General features: G+C 27.5%; 1 protein-coding gene across 5 annotated transcripts in view; it reads right to left on the minus strand.

The window, feature by feature from the left end:
* LOC119687961 (polypeptide N-acetylgalactosaminyltransferase 5-like) overlaps positions 1 to 17,857 on the minus strand; it is a 55,351-nt gene that overhangs the window by 14,820 nt on the left and 22,674 nt on the right. For 4 of the 5 annotated variants that reach the window (XM_038102528.1, XM_038102527.1, XM_038102526.1 and 1 more), the window contains one exon: positions 16,137 to 16,204. The gene's annotated coding sequence lies outside the window, so the exon portion shown is untranslated. Of the gene's footprint in view, positions 1 to 11,774; positions 11,824 to 16,136; positions 16,205 to 17,857 lie in introns of those variants that run through there. The other variant, XM_038102530.1, reaches the window with a different exon arrangement.

Genomic DNA, 17,857 nt, shown 5'->3' on the forward strand with positions numbered 1-17,857 from the left:
AATGTCAAAATTCAAATTTTCTTGTTGCATAACATTTCTTTAGAGTTAGCAAACTCATCTTTGTTGATTTACTGATTTAACCTTAAAGCAGTCACAATTTTCACAGTTTGACATTTAGCGAAAATCACTCGTCTTATATCTTGCAGTGTAAAGGAAAAGTTTAAACTGATGCGAATGCGAAATGTCAATAAAATTCACTAAATACATTTTGCAGAAGTTAACTTGCTATTGGATTTAGTTCGCTCTAAGCTTTGAATACACGAAATACATGCCTGACGACGTGCATGACTGCCTCAACAGAATCCATTTGCAATCGCATATACAACACTAAAAAATGTGCACGGATTTTAAATGCTGGCTCTGAAATACCTAAGCGGTATGCACTTAGTTTACATATCTTTCCGTTCGTTCCTTTTGCCATTCCATACTGAGTCCATTTTTAATCTAATACTGCAAAGTTTCAGTATAAATACTTTTTGCTTCTGTTGGAATTTATTTTCTTTTTGGGACGTTTTTCTGAACTTAATCTCTGTTCATTTTTCGTGTTTGATTACTTCTGCCGTTACTGCTCTTATTTAGCGGACTTTATAATACAATATCTTTTATTGCTTCAAGTCTTAAAACTGAAGTGAATTGGAATTTCAGGGTGCGCTTTCACTGATAAGAACGGAACGCCACGCCAATAGCTATATAGACACACACAAAGTGATTTTGAATAAAAAATAAACACAAATATTCGCACTTAAATGTACAGAAAAAATAATATAAAATATATATGAAAAAAAATTAATTTTGTACAAACAAAAAAAAAAAAAAATATATATATATAAATTGAATTTGTGTACATTCTGTAACAAGTGAAATTAATGAATTGGAACTAGTAGTAGTAGTAGCAGAAACAGGAACCGAAGAAGGGCAACAAAGTAATTTTCTAAAGTAAATTTTTACAATTGCATTAAAATCGTAATTTACTTCCAGCTGTGGCGTTCCATAAGGCACCCTACACAACGATACATTGTTAGATAACTACGAGTGGCATATAAGCATAGATGGAAGATGGAAGAATTATAAATAAAACAAAATCACCGACTAAGAGTTTGAAGTTCATGCAGAAATAATTAAACATTAATGTAGAGTTTTGACTTTTGAATGTCAAACGTCGAAATTGTATCATTGATGGGATGGTTTCATAACTCTGTATATAGAACTATCAATATTGCAGAAAAAAACAAACTTGTAAAAATAATAAAATATCCCATAAAAATGTTATGAAACTCTTAAGGTTTATATACACACAATAGGTTAAAAAAATAATATAAATTTTATTAAAAAATAATATTATTAAAAAACTAAAATTATGACTTTACAAGACTTACAAGATGAAGTACGTCAAAAAGTTAATTTTAACAAGATCTTAAAAAATAATTTTCAAAGAATTAATAAAAATTAATTTTTTTTGTTTAACGTATTCTTTGATTTAACGAAAAAGTTATGCACGGTTCCTTTCATTCAATTCAACGATTGTATACATATATGTAAAAATTACAACTTAAAAGCAGTTCTACAATTTACAGTTTTGACAATTTTGATGAAAGATGGAATAAATCTCAGTGATATACTTATAAATGGAACCTGGTCGAATTCCATTCTCCAAATTCTTTACCCCACCTTAAATTCGTTAACTTAACTTCAAGACCTTTCTAAATTCATTAACTAAATTCACACTTTTCTCGATCCTATAATCCATTCACAATCCAAACTACTAAGACTCTTCAATTGTTTTTTTTTTTTAATTTTGATAAAATTACTTATTGTATACATATGTATATTAACTTAAAATAATATCAAAAAAACTGCATTATCAAATATAAAAGTGAAACATTAAAAACAAAATCACTCGCATTCATAGGTTCCTGAGCTTTACTTACTTGAAAAACATATAGCGCATACTTTTGTTATAGCACTAATGAGAATGATCGCTACAATGCACTATAATATATTGCATGACAGATTATGTTAGATAAAGATGCTTGAAGTTTCCGGCTGCAGTTTTTTATATAAAATTTGTAATTAATATCCTTTAGTTTGCACAAAAAACCGTATAAAGTGGAGTAAACGTAAACGAAAAACTTTTAAAAAAAATTGTGTGATTTCGGAAAGCGTCATATTTAAGATAGTAAAAACAATAAACTGCAGTTATGTTCAATAAACAATATCTATATTATGTTATCTGGTTTGTGAAATGTACGTCACTATTTGATAAATATAAAGAAACATTATATCTTTTTTTTAAAAAAAGCCTGCAATGAACACAACACTGAATACGCTATAAAAATCGGTAGGATTTACATTACAACTAAATAAGTAATATATGTAGGGTTTTACTTAACTTTTTAATATATAAATAATAAATGATATGTAAGAAATCCGTCATAAATCATTACTCAATCAAAATTTATTTTATCGCCTTAAAAACTTATAACGTACAAATTAACTATGTCAGTTACATTTTTAGTTTCGGGAACTAAAAAATATATGGGACCAAGTCAGATAAGAGCGATGTTTGTTCGATCACTCAAAAAAATAATTCCAAAAGCGGCTAATGTGACCATAATAGATAACAGATAGTACTGCAACAAAAACCAGGGTACCCAGCTTAGGGCCATGTTATGCAGAGTGTTTACAGCACGGCATGAGTACAATTGTTGTTGTTTTCAATGAAAATTTGAGAATGAGAGAAAAAACAATATGGCCTTTCAAACTCCGGCAAGAGATCCGGCGTATTTGTGCCCCGACGCTAAGGCAAAACAGTGTTGTTTAGTAATAAATTTCAAAATTTGCACCTTTTAGGAGCAAATTACTACAATTCTAATACGTTTTGGAGAAAAAATGGCAGTAAGCAATACAGCTTTTTTTATAAATCGCTAATAATATAGTTATTACACTTTTTGATTTTAAAGAAATGCGTAAGTAGTGTTAACAATCATTATAAGATAATATAATAATAAATAAACATTATTACAGCATCTATGAGTTTTTTCTTGCTAGTTATTTTGGGTGGCAACCAAGAAGTAGTAAAAATACAAAATTGGTAATACTGATGTGACACTCTGGATAACATGCATTTTCGGGATAGCCCAAAAGTGCTAATTTTGCCGTCCCCGAGATACTCTGCATAACATGGCCGTTACAGAACAAAAATGTTGCGTTTTTCAAGCGCTTTTAGACTTGAAAAAAAAATCTATATAATATTTTTAGCAAACAACAAACTTTTAAAAACTTTATTCTTTAATTTAACGACTCTTTTTTCTTAGTATCTTTCAGATACACGCAAAATTAATTACTTATTCAACAAGTTGTTTAAAAATGTAGCGCTTTTAAATATGTAGCGAAAATCAAGGCAAAACCGTAATGCAAACAGCAAGAAAATTTTTCTATTAATAAAATTGAATATTTTTGAAATTCTTTTTTAATATTCACAAAAGTAAATACTTGTTTTACAAATAATAACAAAGAAACAGCATTAATATTTTGTTATGATAATAACAATTATGATAATGTCAAATTAAAACTTATTTAAGATATCAGAGAAAAAGTCAGTCTTTTGGAATTGTTTGCATTTTATGTGAAAAAAGCAAAAATGCAGTATTAAAATCAAATATAAGATAAGATAATAGATAGATTACTCACAACAAATAATTAATGTTAATCTATTACAACTAAACATTTTTGCATTTTAATATCTTTTTAATAAAATAAATGAAATAAATTTAAAGAATCTATTAAATATTTAAAGGTTACCAAACGCTAGGTTAGATCATCTAGCTATATCAGATGGAGAAAAACTTTCAATCACGTATGATGACACTTTTTAATGACTTTAACGAATACTTAAAGCTTTATTTGACACCGCTTTCTGTTGCCAGTTGTAGCATCTGTTGTAGTATCTCGTGCCTTCAGCTAATTTATCATCTGAACTTTTTACCGAAAAGTTACTCAAAATTGCTTACATTACTAGAATACTAGAATCCACTGTCAAATGGATTTGCACGGGAAATCGGAAATCGAATAATTTTAAGCAATATTTTAGCCTTGAATCTTATTATCGTAAAAATCCCTTATAATTGAGACTAGTGTAAATCATTATAAATTCAGTTCAACTATGCATTTATAACATTTAAAATAGTTACTATTTACATTTAAATTAAAACTTATTTTGGCCAAATTGTTTTGGTCTGCAGCATGGACTTTTAATTACGCATTACACAAACAACAAAATGATTTAAAATTAGTGACAATGAAGCTTAAGCAGAGTCCTAGATTAAACTTTATAAATTAATTATTTTTAAAATAAGCAATTTGAAACAATACGATTGAACGCATTCCGTTTTAGAAGCGTTGGGATTTTATAAGCCGAACTAATTTAATCTGCAACATGCAAAAACATTTGTTCAGAAACTTTTTCGTTTTTAAAAAGTTTAAGAATTGTTGAGAACATTTTTAGAATAGCAATCAACTGCAGATACATCCAAGTGGGCGCTTATTATTGGTTGCATTGTCAAGTAAAAAACCTGAATGACTCAGTCGAATACTAAAAATTTCAGAGCAGAATTACATGGTTTAAATTTTTCCTTTGTTGTGAAAAATAAAAACGTTTTGGTTTGAGAAGATACAAACAAAAAAGTAACCGCAATTGCTTTCACACATACTTACGAATATGTTGAAAATGTATCCGAAAGATTTCTTTATATTCAATAAGCCAAACTGCCATGCATTAGGAACATTATTGTAATGCAATCAAAATTCTATCATAAAATTTAATGTGGTAAAAATACAGAGAGAACTCATGAAATTAATGTATATTATGTAGAATTTCGGAGTAATTTTATAACAATTACATGATCAAATTTTTAAAGATTTTTTTCTTTCTCATACGCAAGTATGTGGGCACAACAATGCAATCAAAATGGGCACAACATTCAATTAATGACAAAAAATAAATTCAATTAGAGTTCAATGCACTGCCACCGAGGCATATTCTTCTAATAGGATTTGGTTTATAAAAGTAGGAAAAAAACCATTTTAGTGTCTAAAATTTGATTTATTGACTTTATATCGGTGGTGCATTGTCACTATTAAATGAAATACGATTAATTAGACTTCCTCTCGCTCTTTGTGAAATTGCAAAAATGTATCCAGTGTTTGATATCACCGCAACGCCACTAAACTGGAGCCAACGAAATGCGATAAGGGGGTAAGTATGCAAATTAAGTAGTTTTTAATAAGTTAAAAACCAAATCAATATCTACAAAATATCTTTTATAGACAGGCGCGATTTGTAATAATCGGCATCGGTTTACCAAAATTTATTTCTATAACATATTTATTAAATCAACTTCACAAATACAGTATAGTTTTATAAAAAACAAATTGCTACCCAAAGCAAGAGCTCAATCAAAGTATTTATTTCATAAATAAAATTTATATATTATTATATATAATTATTATATATATTTTATATATTTCAAATATTTATTATTTATTTATTTATAAGACATTAAGAATTCCAAATTGATTATACATATATATATATAACATCTATATTTTATAGGTAAAAAAGAGTTAGACTGGTTGCTGATTTTAAAATGAGAGTAAAAAATGAAATCATATTTAAAATGAGAGATATGAAATATTTTTTAAAAATTATTATTTATAGTGAGGCCATCTATTGGTAGTTGTGATTTTACGACAATTGAACGAATGGAAGCAGAGCTTTTGCACTTGAAAGAACAGTTCAGCTTTTTAAGATGCCAAGAATGCAATAGAAATTAGTAAAATTATTCATAATGTTTTCTGACCAAATAAATGGATCCACTAATTACAAGATTTCGTTGCTCGTATTTTTCAATATTAAGATTATATTATCTAGAACAAAACTGTTACAGTATTCTGACTACATTTATATTCGGATAGAATTTTTTTTTGAAACCTTCCGGATAATAATAATTTGAGTCATACAACCTATTGATAGATAGATAGATAACACATGCTTTTGCATAAAATTGTTATTACTATCATTATGAGGGAATATGGCACTACCATCTTATGACCATCTTAAGGTCTATTTTGCTCTCTTCCCTAATAAATAGCTATATTTCTCGGAGTTTAAAATCATAATTTGGATAAATCTATTCGCACAAAGTTTTCCTTCGGTTATGTATATGTTCTTTGAAAGTCTTTTTTAATTTCTTTTATCAGTTTCGTTGTTACCAGATAAAAAATTTCAGCTTTTGCATCTCTATTTCAAAAGATATAAGATATTAGTGATTTCATTTTATAGTTGAGCGTTTTTTTTCACAGTAAATAGTTCTTAGACATGTTTATCACCGAAACCTCTATATCATACTGTTTTCTATTTGGTTCAGAAATAGTATGCAATAAATAAAAATATAGAAGTAAATTTATAATTAATTAAGTTCAAAAAGTATACACCTATTACGAAAATGTAACATTTTAATAAATTTTTTTTATTTACATTTTGATACATTCAGTCGACATCATAAGTAAAACACCGTAAGTCCCAAAATAAACAAATTTCTCAAAATATCGATAAACTGTATAATAAAAAAAAATAATGTTATATATATTAACTATTTTTACATATGGAATTTTATAAAAAATATATACAATTCATTTTCAAACAAAATCTTGCTTGACCAAAGCAATATAAGTACATGTGAAAAAATGTAATTTTCTATATAACATTAAATCATTAAACATATTTTATATTAAAAAAAAATCCTTTTATTATGAAATATGTCTGTCAATTGATTGGCTGGTGAGATCACAAACCTTCTTAAAACTCTTTTCACAAGTAATAAATTTAATATCTATTAATTTATAATTGAATTAAAAAGGAATACATAATATCAGCTTGTTAGCCAAAACACACTAAATACTTAAATACATTGCCAGAACGCGAGAAATTACCTGACTGAAAGTATGGTCTAAATTAGTAAAACAAATTATCTTTTGACATACTGTACAACGGTATGTCACAACTGTAATTTATTTGTATTTGCAACCTTTGCTGTTTTCTATTTTTTTTTCGTGTGCTTTTTTAATATTATTTATATTTATAATTTAAATATTGAGTTTTTTGTAAATAACAAATTATACTTTCGTTTTAAGATTATAAATTTTCACTTGTAATAAAAAAGTCACCTCATTAACATTATGCATAATTTACCTTAAGATACATTTTACACACGAACAGTACCTCAATCTATTTGAACAGCAAATAAGAGTACAAAACAGCACTTAAAATTACATGAAGTTGATAAGAGGTTTTCATATATGAATTCGGTGTTTTTATGTGAATTGAAACTATTTAAAATAATAAAAAATAAAAAAAATATGAGGAAAAAATCAAATAAAGCTGAATTGGAAATTTCTTCAAAATAGTTTTTTAAATTTATATAAATGTTTAACATTGCACATAGTGATTCTATAAGCTTATAACCTTGGGTTAAGTAAACATTTAAGTACTAAATACTTTTTTTAATTAGTTAAATTCAAGTGCCTTCGTACATAAAAATGCAGAAGCTTTTCAATTTTCTATCAAACAAAAGTATCTACATGAGTGCGCACGAAAAACTCGTACATTATTTTGGTAAACAATTTTTTTAAGGCAATTATGCAATTTAGGTAATAAAAACTTTAAAACAAATACTGTATGTACTGCATTATAGATCATGTATTTCAAAAATAACTTCAGTAATTTAAAAAAAGTTTAATTTTATTAAACAGTAATTAATGATGCATGAATAATCAATATTTATATGTATAAATAGTCCTTTGATTTATTTTGAGAGGGCTTAAGTCTCCCAATTCTCTTATTAACTACGTGTCTGGTATCTGGTGTATTTATAAACACAGTAACTTTAAAGATCTACCTATCTTCAATAATGTTTAAGTTTTATATTCTAATCTAAATCTGAAAACAGGATATTTAGACCTATTTTGAGTACCAAGTAAAAACAGAATTTCAATTTAAACTTATGTTAGTTAAAAACTAATCGATATATTTGTGCACACTTAACACTTCGTTCAATAATGTGTGTGACTAACTAATTAAAACACATTTTTTTGCCAAAATTCGTTTTTATTCATCAACATATTCCCCTTTTAGGAAGATACAATCATTCCAACACTTTTGCAATCTTTCGAAACGTCTTTGTAAATCGATTTTTCGCCATATGAGGCCGTTTCTTTGCGATTTCGTCTTTCAAACGCTCCAATAACGCTATATAATACACTCTGTTGATGGTCTTCCCCTTCTGGAGATAGTCGATGAATATTATTCCAGGCGCATCCCAAAATACAGACGCCATAACCTTGCCAGCCAACTGCTGCGTCTTTGGTCGCTTTGGGCGGCTTTCACCGGCTGCATGCCACTCAGCAGACTGCCGATTTGACTCTGGAGTGAAATGGTGGATCCATATTTCATCCATCGTGATGTACCGACGCAAAAACTCCGACTTATTGCGCGTAAACATGTCCAAACAGCTCTTTGAATCATCGATTCGTTGTTGTTTTACTGTTAGATTTAAGTTCTCGTACTGATAAATTATTTTCTTTAAATCTTAGACGTAAATGCTTTCGTACGTTCATAAATAATTAAATTAATTGCAGTTTGACGTTGGTCAAAGTTAAATTGGGTTACATTGTACATACAGTAGCAAATGCTACATAAAGTTGGATAGATGGATTTGAATTTGCATATGGGCACCTCATATAAATTAAAAGTTAGTGGACAACAATTTTCTTCATGTTTCTTATATAAAATTGTATGAAGGGTATTTATTTAAACTTTAGCAAAGCAGAAATTATAGCAAAATCTTTCTTTTGCATTTAACGAATTAATTGAAATAAGTTTTTCTGTTGAATAATTACCATATGAATTTGTGGGTAAACATCACTTTTAAATTGTTTCTTAGAGAGCTGAGTAATTTAATTTAGCGAATTTCAAAAAAAAAAATTCCCATACCAAAATACTTTAATCAGATATAAAACATAAAAAATAAAAATTATGTTTAAAAAATCTAAGGACTTCAGAACTTTTGCTCACATTTGCATATTTGCATTTTAACGTGTGTGATTCTGAGGCAAAGTGCAATTTTGAAAATATACTTTATAGGTGGTTTCAAATATATGAGCTGAATTCATAATAATACTATATTCTATAGATGCGGTATACAAAGTCAAAGTTGTTATAAAAATTCATACAATATTTAAAGTTTGAAGTCTTAATTTGAAATCTCTGATGCATATCAAAATTTATGCATAAACTTCGGTAGTAAATTTGAATTCTTTAACCTAACACGCCCCTTAAACTTATTTGTATAAAGCACAAAATAAAAGCAATTAAACTTTATGGACCATAATAAGTTGAAAAAAATAACTTAAAAAAAAATAAGACATTACTTGTTGTTGGCCTATGCATCTTTTTGCGTTTCTGGGCGACTTCAAAGTTGCTTTTGGTGGTTATCAAAAGCGCGTAATGCCATGATGACAGAACTACAATATTTTGACGTGGATAATAATGATGAAGAAGATGAAGAAGAGGACCGTAATTTGATTTAGAAATTTCTTTAAATTTCTGTTGGTATTATGTATGTACGCTCTGGGTGCTGTAACTTTAAACAAGATTACAAAAATGTAGACATACAGACATAGTCGTTGTAGTAACAATAAAACACTGTTACAAACTGTTAGACCTCAGTTTATCAACGTATCATGTGCTACTTCAGTGCAACGGCAACCGGAGGTGAGTCTATGTACAGCGAAAAGCAGCAGTGAATAAAAGCTAAGAAAAGTATAGAAAAGTGCAATTACCCACTATGATTTGTTTGGAATAAAAAAGAAATAATATTTTAATGATAATTTAAAAGGCAAAGAGCTAACTAACACCAACAAAATATAATTAGAGTAGGGTATTAATTAAGAGTATTAATTTAGGATGTAAGCCATAATAAAAAAACAACTGAAAATGATAAGCTGTTATGAAAACCCATGCTAAAATATAGTTAATATAGTGAGTTGCATCCACAAACAAAAACTCTTGTCTGGTTCGAAAATTGTTCAGATTCACACAAACAATACTCCGTCTCCATCTCCAATCTCAATGCTGGCAAAGAATGCTATTAACGAAACAATCTCTACATTTAGTGTGCTAAAGTTCAAAATCAAACTTTTAACGAAGTAAGTTGCACTTTTCCTTTTGACAAAGTTTAAGTCTGATTAAGTCTGTAACAAGACGATAAAGATGCAATTGAACAAGAAATCAAGTTGGGAAATTAACGAGTAAAGCAAATGTCAACAAGTTCCCAGGTTTCTGAGGATGAGCTGCTAACAATCGAATGCTTCAAAAGACATATAAACACCATAGCCCGCTGGCAAATTATACATTAAACAATGCATTAAATCTGGAAATCAAATTACGATTTATTTTTTGTTTTTGAGATGCAAAGTTCACAATTTGATATTTGAGAAATACAGCATAGTTAAATGTACTATTCGTAATAAAATATACACTATGCATGCAAACAATATATTGTATGTATTATTGTTGGGAGAGATTATTTTGGGCAATAAAAAAGTTCTATAGAAATGAAAAACAAAAAAAAAGCAATTTACTTAATTTTAGAATGAAAAATATAAATGCTAAACAATGGATTAAATAAATTCTTTTCTAACGATTTATAAATATTAACTAATTAATTCGATACAATTCTATATATGACACTAATAAATGTCTCTATATGAATCATGAAGATTAAATTAAACATACAAATCTGATGAGACGCGATAAATCTACAGATATAACTTAGCAGATAAAATTGTAACTTCGTCATTTGATAGCGCTGATGCAATTGTTAATTTTACTCTTCTTTTATAAACAGTCAGGCTATTCTATAAAGAATTTTCCTATAACGGTGACTCGTTTGTATTATTTTATTTCATATATAATATATTTAGACTCCTTCATAGCGAACTCCTTTGTAGCGAATTCAATTCTATAATTAAACTTAATTCTCGGAAATAGACTTCTCTATATTGAATCATTATAGATGAAAACTTTGACGATTGTTCATTGCTGAACATAACAAACGTGTTTCATGGAAAAAATTTAATTTATTTAAATGTCACGATTTTTTAAAAATACCGACTGTAAATTACTTTGAAATTCGTAATGTACATTTGATAGTGAAATTTTTTAAGAACTAGTATATTTAAATTAACATAGTTTAATAGTTTAACTGATAGATTAAGTATTACTTTGAATTGTAATTTAAATATCTTTATAGTAAAGACCCTTATTGCATATTTCACTAATAACATAAAACAAAAACAATAACGAAAAGGCGTACCTAATGTATAACCGATATTCACCTTGCGTGTACATAATTTTAATTAAATGTTTTACCAATTTCGTGGCATTCGTGAAAGCCTTAAATATGACGATCGAACAACGTCATCAAACACATTGTTATATGTCTGCGAAACTCACTGAACTCACTCACCACCTCGAAGAAACGAAATTACTTTCCGAACAACCTAATAGATAAGGACTATTTTCAATAAATTAGAATACTAAACGCTAATTCTTTTTTCGTTTTAAGACTTGTAGGATCAAAATTAAAAACATAATAAAAAGGAAATTGGAAATACAAATATATAAAGAGTTGCAAAATAAAATTTCAATTGCTTACCATAGAGCGATTATATGCTTTTCAAGATCAAAGACGTCAAAGATAATTTCTTTCGTCAGTTTATGGTGATGGTGTTTTTATATAAAATGTGTAAAATTTAAAATAAAATAACATATTTTAAAAAATATTGTTACCTTCTTAAACAAGCAATTATATGTAAAATTAGTATGTTGCTTTACACAAATAAAATATCCTCTATAGAACAATTTATGTTCTCACAAATATTTAATCAATAGCAAAATTAATTTATGACTATTATATGCCACGCTATAAACTTTTTGAAAGTTTTTGAAATTTAGTTTAGAAGATTAAAATAAATAAATTTGAAAGATATTTTTTTTATTTGACAGGTTTAGTTTGTAACTTATTTCAAAGTAACCAGCCAGATTTTTGAATGAAAAAAGTTTTTGAAATTTAGTTTAGAAGATTAAAATAAATAAATTTGAAAGATATTTTTTTTATTTGACAGGTTTAGTTTGTAACTTATTTCAAAGTAACCAGCCAGATTTTTGAATGAATTTACTTACATTAATGACACAAATTTAACATTCATGCTAGGATATAAGTTACAAAAATTAAAAAAGACATGTTATAGTTCTAAAGTACTTCATATCGTGCAATTCGGTATTCCATAATACTATGGGTGTATTCTTTTGACATGAATGATCCAATAGAACAACTTTTGGTTGCTTAAGAATAACTTGGCATCATTTCCTCATAATGAGTAAACATATTACAAGTAAAAAAATTTTAAACAAAACTGTTGTGATAATACTTCTAAATACAAGAAAAAAAACCTATAAATAATTTTATAAAAAAGTTCATATATATATAAAAAAGTTATTGGTGAGCATTTTATATTATATTTGAATTTATATAAAAATACACATTTCTTTAGGCTTATCTATGATACCTGAGCAAATGGTGAAGGATACAAGAGGGCGACGTACTGACCAAATATTTAAAAGTTCTGATAACACCAGCTCTTCACAAGGCAATTTTCACATTTCTATCATTTCTATCATAGTTAATGCTAAATGAGCAGTATTTACCACTGTTTTATAATTCTTACAATTGTCGTATAACTTTTTGCTTTTATTGTAACGATTGTGTTTTGTATTTATTCATACTGTATGTTCTGTATTTATAATACAGAAATTATAAATCCCTTAATAAATAATTGACGAATGACTTCTTTACAATTACTTATCTGTCAGTCTTCTTCAAAAATTTTATTAAAAAAATTACTTTTTTAAAATATTTAAATTTACTCATTGACTCATTGGAGTTTTTCATTTTCTTCTGAAAATCATTTACAATAGATTAGTTTTAAGATTTGGCATCATTGTAAAGCGAGTGGCTTATTCGTTAAGCACTTTCAGGAAATTCACATAGTTCCATATCTTGAAAATAGGCTTATTACCGTATGTGGAATAAACAACTTATTTTGTTGTCACTCTTTTCATGACTCGTATGATATTCCTACATCATTAGCATCCTTTATATATATACATATATAACATAATATTTTCACATACTAGTCATTGATAGACATGTTTGAAAGCCAAGACCTGCGTCAGCAGCAGTATTTTCTCAAATAATCTGAAAGCGTTTATATTATTTATAAACTTATAGATATGACAGTAGTATTGGCATCAAAAACTTTAATTAAGATTTTAAATGCTTCACTTCAGTTTCTGTTATTAAGACAAGATCCTTTTGTGATCCGACATAACAAAAACTTTCGAATCCAATATAACACTAATACACTTATAGTAGTAGAAGTAGTAGTAGTAGTAGTAGTATTTTTATTTTAGTTCAATCTTAAAACTAATCTTACACGTTAATTTATGCTATTAATAAATAAATTACTAAATATTTGCACATTGAAATATTGTTACTTATTGAACTAAAGGCATGGCCCAAATGCCGTCTGCCAACAAACTAATTAACTAATAAAGAAGTATTCTAAAGCAAATTAAAGTATATTTTAAAGTATATTAAAGTAGAATTGTAGTAATTTATCCCGTTTTTGTTCTAATTTATTTAAAACTAAAAATTTTCATTTATTATTCGTTGTCTGTAACTAATTGCATCTTTTACATAACAAGAGAGTGCGGCTCAGTTTTCAACGTTTAATACCTCTATTATTTCCTGCTCTGTAAGAGTATGTTTCCGATAGAATTTGTAGCGCATTTCGTTCAGAATTGGACATAAACCAATAAACTACTGACTAATAGTTGACAAGTACATTGGCAGTGCAATCTATAAAGTGTGTTTAATTTCATAATTTTCGTTATTTTTTCACATCCTATATTATCGCGTACTATTTAGGGTACTGAAGTTCTATGCAATCACCACCTTAAACTTTTATAAGGATTTGCGATACTTTTTTTTAGTAATGTACGTAATCCTAAAACTTCTTTCGGAAATTTTAAGATATACATAATTACGTGTATTTTTTCACGTTTTTAAACGTAACATATTTACGTTATTTTTGTTTTTGAATGCCAATGTACATAAAAGGTAACGGTTTCGGTTATTCACCTAGTACAAAATCCAACAAGTAGAAAACCAATGTAGATTGCATGGAATAATTGCCAACAACTGTGACCAATTGTTAAAAAATAATAATATTTTATTGAAACTGTTTTAATTTTCTGCGTACACTGAAAATCAATCGAACTTTTTCGCGGATTGGTATGAAATGCTGAGTACTCGACATGTTTAATTAAAAGTTCGAATATATCTCCAATTTCGTAGCACGAAAAGAGCGTAACTGTAAGTGCCTTGATATATTTAATTGCGCTTGTTTTTTTAATTAATATGCATGACGACACCTGAGTTACAGTAGCCGTACAACACACAAAATTTGAAAACGCTAAAACTGTTTAATTCGATATTTGCGAAGCAGAGTGCGAGAGTGATTAGGCGAAGATATTAATCAGAAATTAATGCACCAACATGGAAGAGTTCTATTCCAGAGTTAGTTTGAAATGATTGAGTGAACTTGTAAATACCGCACTCAGCGAAGTAACAGGTTAGCAAGTTGAGATAATTTTTTAACTTATTACCTTTAACTGATCTATGTGGAGCAAATGCCGGAAGTAGCGTGTGTTTTTATTACCATAGCAAACAGCTTAATTTGCAATCTTTTTCTGCCTATCTTTTGGTTTAGGTTATTTATTTTTTAATTTATATGTTGCAGTTAAATTTCAGGCACACAATGATGATGATGGTGATGATGACGACGATGATGATGTGAATGGAAATGGAAATGTTCCCGTTGATAGTAGCATTTAACCGTGTCAATCTGCGCACGTGCTGTCACAAAAGATGTAAAAAAAGTACTGATGCAGATACAAAAGGAAATATTTGGCCAATATTTGCAGTTTTTCACACCTTTACCATATTTTGGCTCTTTTATGTAAATGAAGAATTTTAAATTTCAATTATTTTAATAAATTTCAACTTTGAGAAGTTTTGTATCTATTGGGAGATGTTGTGAAGTCATGTAAAAACAGTATATCATTCCAAAAGGAGGTTTATAAAGTTAATAAATAAATTATTCAGAAATGTGTTTTTTGTTGTGGTTTAAGCTGAATTTAAGGTTGGAGTGTGGCAGCATAAAATTTAAATTTGCAACTGAATACATTTCGCATTTTATTTATACAAATTACGTGACTTAAGAAATTGATAGGCGCCTTGCTGCATTTTTTGCTGCATTTTATATATACGATTTATATATATATATATATATATATATATATATATATACATAACTCGAAGTATCATTTTGCAAAGAAGAGGTTCGAATTATGGAGATTTCGAGTTAGGGAATTTTTTTATTTTTGAAAGAAACTAGAATCACATTTTAAGATATTTATTTATTTGATATCAAATAAAACACAAAAGTAATATGTTAATATAATACATTGTACAATATAATACAAATGCTTTAAAAGGAGAAATATCAAGAAATATTAAATTAATAATTAAAATTAAATATGTAACTGAAACAAAACGAAACAAACTATATTCATTAATCGAGGTTTCAGCAGCGAATGAATCCACATTAAGAATACACTTGGCTATGATGACCAAAACACTATTTAAAAGGATGTTAAAATGACACGGTAGAACAGTGCAGCGAAGACCAAACATTATCTTTTCAATGGTCATAATGGGATCACAAGTTCAACTAAGGTAATTTGTTAACCCGTCTCACATTGAGTTGCCAAGTTTTTTGAACGTCACTATAGGAAATTCTATAATTCCTTTATTTTTTAAATTATATAATGGTCTCAGTTGAATATTTTTATTTTGTATAAAAAAAGATATTTAAAGCAATAAATTACTTACCACTTTTCTAATGATGATTCAAATGTCATAGTTATATTTTAATTAGTAGTTAAAAGTTTTCCTTAGTTCTGAAAATATAAAAAAAATTTTAGCAAATACATTTACATAGATAAATTTTAAAGATATACATGATATAAAAGAATATTTAAAATTAGTTAATTTTGTTTACATTTGATAACTTTAATTCGAAATATTGAAAAGAAAATTCAAATTAAGCATAGGCGAATACATGAAACCGTATGTGAGTCTTCAGCAGTAAGTTAAAAAATTTATAAAATTCTTCACCTGCAATATGTAATGTTAAATTAAGATTATTACCTGTACTTACTAATTCAAGTTAAAATTTAATAGCATTCTATCTGTTACAAAATAGTCATCGTATATACATCGATGACATTTAATGCCGTGGAAGTCCGAATATGGGGAATAGTCTAAACGGCTGAGTTGTGTTTTTCAATTGATTTTCTTAAGTTTTTTTACAAAATTATAACTTATTATATACTGATATATAGTATCACAAACAGTATTGTGAATATGTGTACTATATTATAATCTGCTACTCGCAATTGTTCTTGGCAATATTTGGCAATTTCGTGTAGATCTTTATATCGTGTATTACAAAGAACGATTTCTACCACGAGCAAAAAGTACACGTAATCTATATTACTACTACTACTGTTCCTCTTAGCGACCCTGTTACATATTGGGATTATAAAAGATACAAAAGTGAGTTTCAGATGAAAAAGGACTTGACTTATGTTATTTTATTTTTAAATGAATTTATAATTTTCATTTCTAGGAATAAATGTATATGTATACAATATTCTGTTAGCAGAAAAAGCAATTACCAAGCTCAAATCCAGCTATAAATTAATTTTATAGTACAATCGTACGTAACGTTGCGAAATAGAAACTGCAACAATAAGAGATTTGGTCTAGGATTTTAAATCTCAATAATAATAATAAACATTTTGCTGGAATTAAAAATTTGGCTTAACTAAGTATTTTCATTGGCCTTAAAAAAAAATAAATAAAAAAATAAACAAAGGTAAATTTTTATTTTATACAACCAAATTACTTCTAAATAAGAATACCTATATGCTTGATTTCAATTTACTCAAGTCTATGTGTGCATTCATAGTCTTAAGTATATTCTGGGTATCACAAAAGAGGATGCACATGTCGAATCTACTTACAATTTTTGATTTGCGCTTTATATTTTTGCTAGAAAAAAGTTTAGGAGGTTATTTTTATGTGTTCTTCTTCTTGGTATTTGCATTACAAAGTAATTCAAGCGAAAAGTATAATAAAATTGCGAAAAAAACAAATTACAAATGTGAAGTTAAAAAAATATTTTAAAGCAGCAAATGTATCTTTATTGTGACAACTAACTTTATTTTTAAATTAAAATGTTTTACAATTTTAAATGTAATACTTAGTACAATAGGCAAGTAAGGCGAGTTTATGAGCTTCACTGATATTAGCACATATTAGAGTTAATGTTTTCACTCATAAAATATGCCATAACTTAGATTAAGCTGACAATCTGTAATCTAAAAATATATTGCAGTGATGAGGCCGTGGCGTTGTGCTTACAAATGTGTACAATATATTGGAAATGTGATCAAATACATTGTTACTGATAAAATACATAAATTTTTTTGAAATATTTTCCCCTCACTTAGTTTCTTTTCTTTTCTTAATTAGTTTCAGATAAATTG

Source organism: Teleopsis dalmanni, chromosome X, assembly GCF_002237135.1.
Source record: "Teleopsis dalmanni isolate 2A chromosome X, ASM223713v2, whole genome shotgun sequence".
NCBI lineage: Eukaryota > Metazoa > Arthropoda > Insecta > Diptera > Diopsidae > Teleopsis > Teleopsis dalmanni.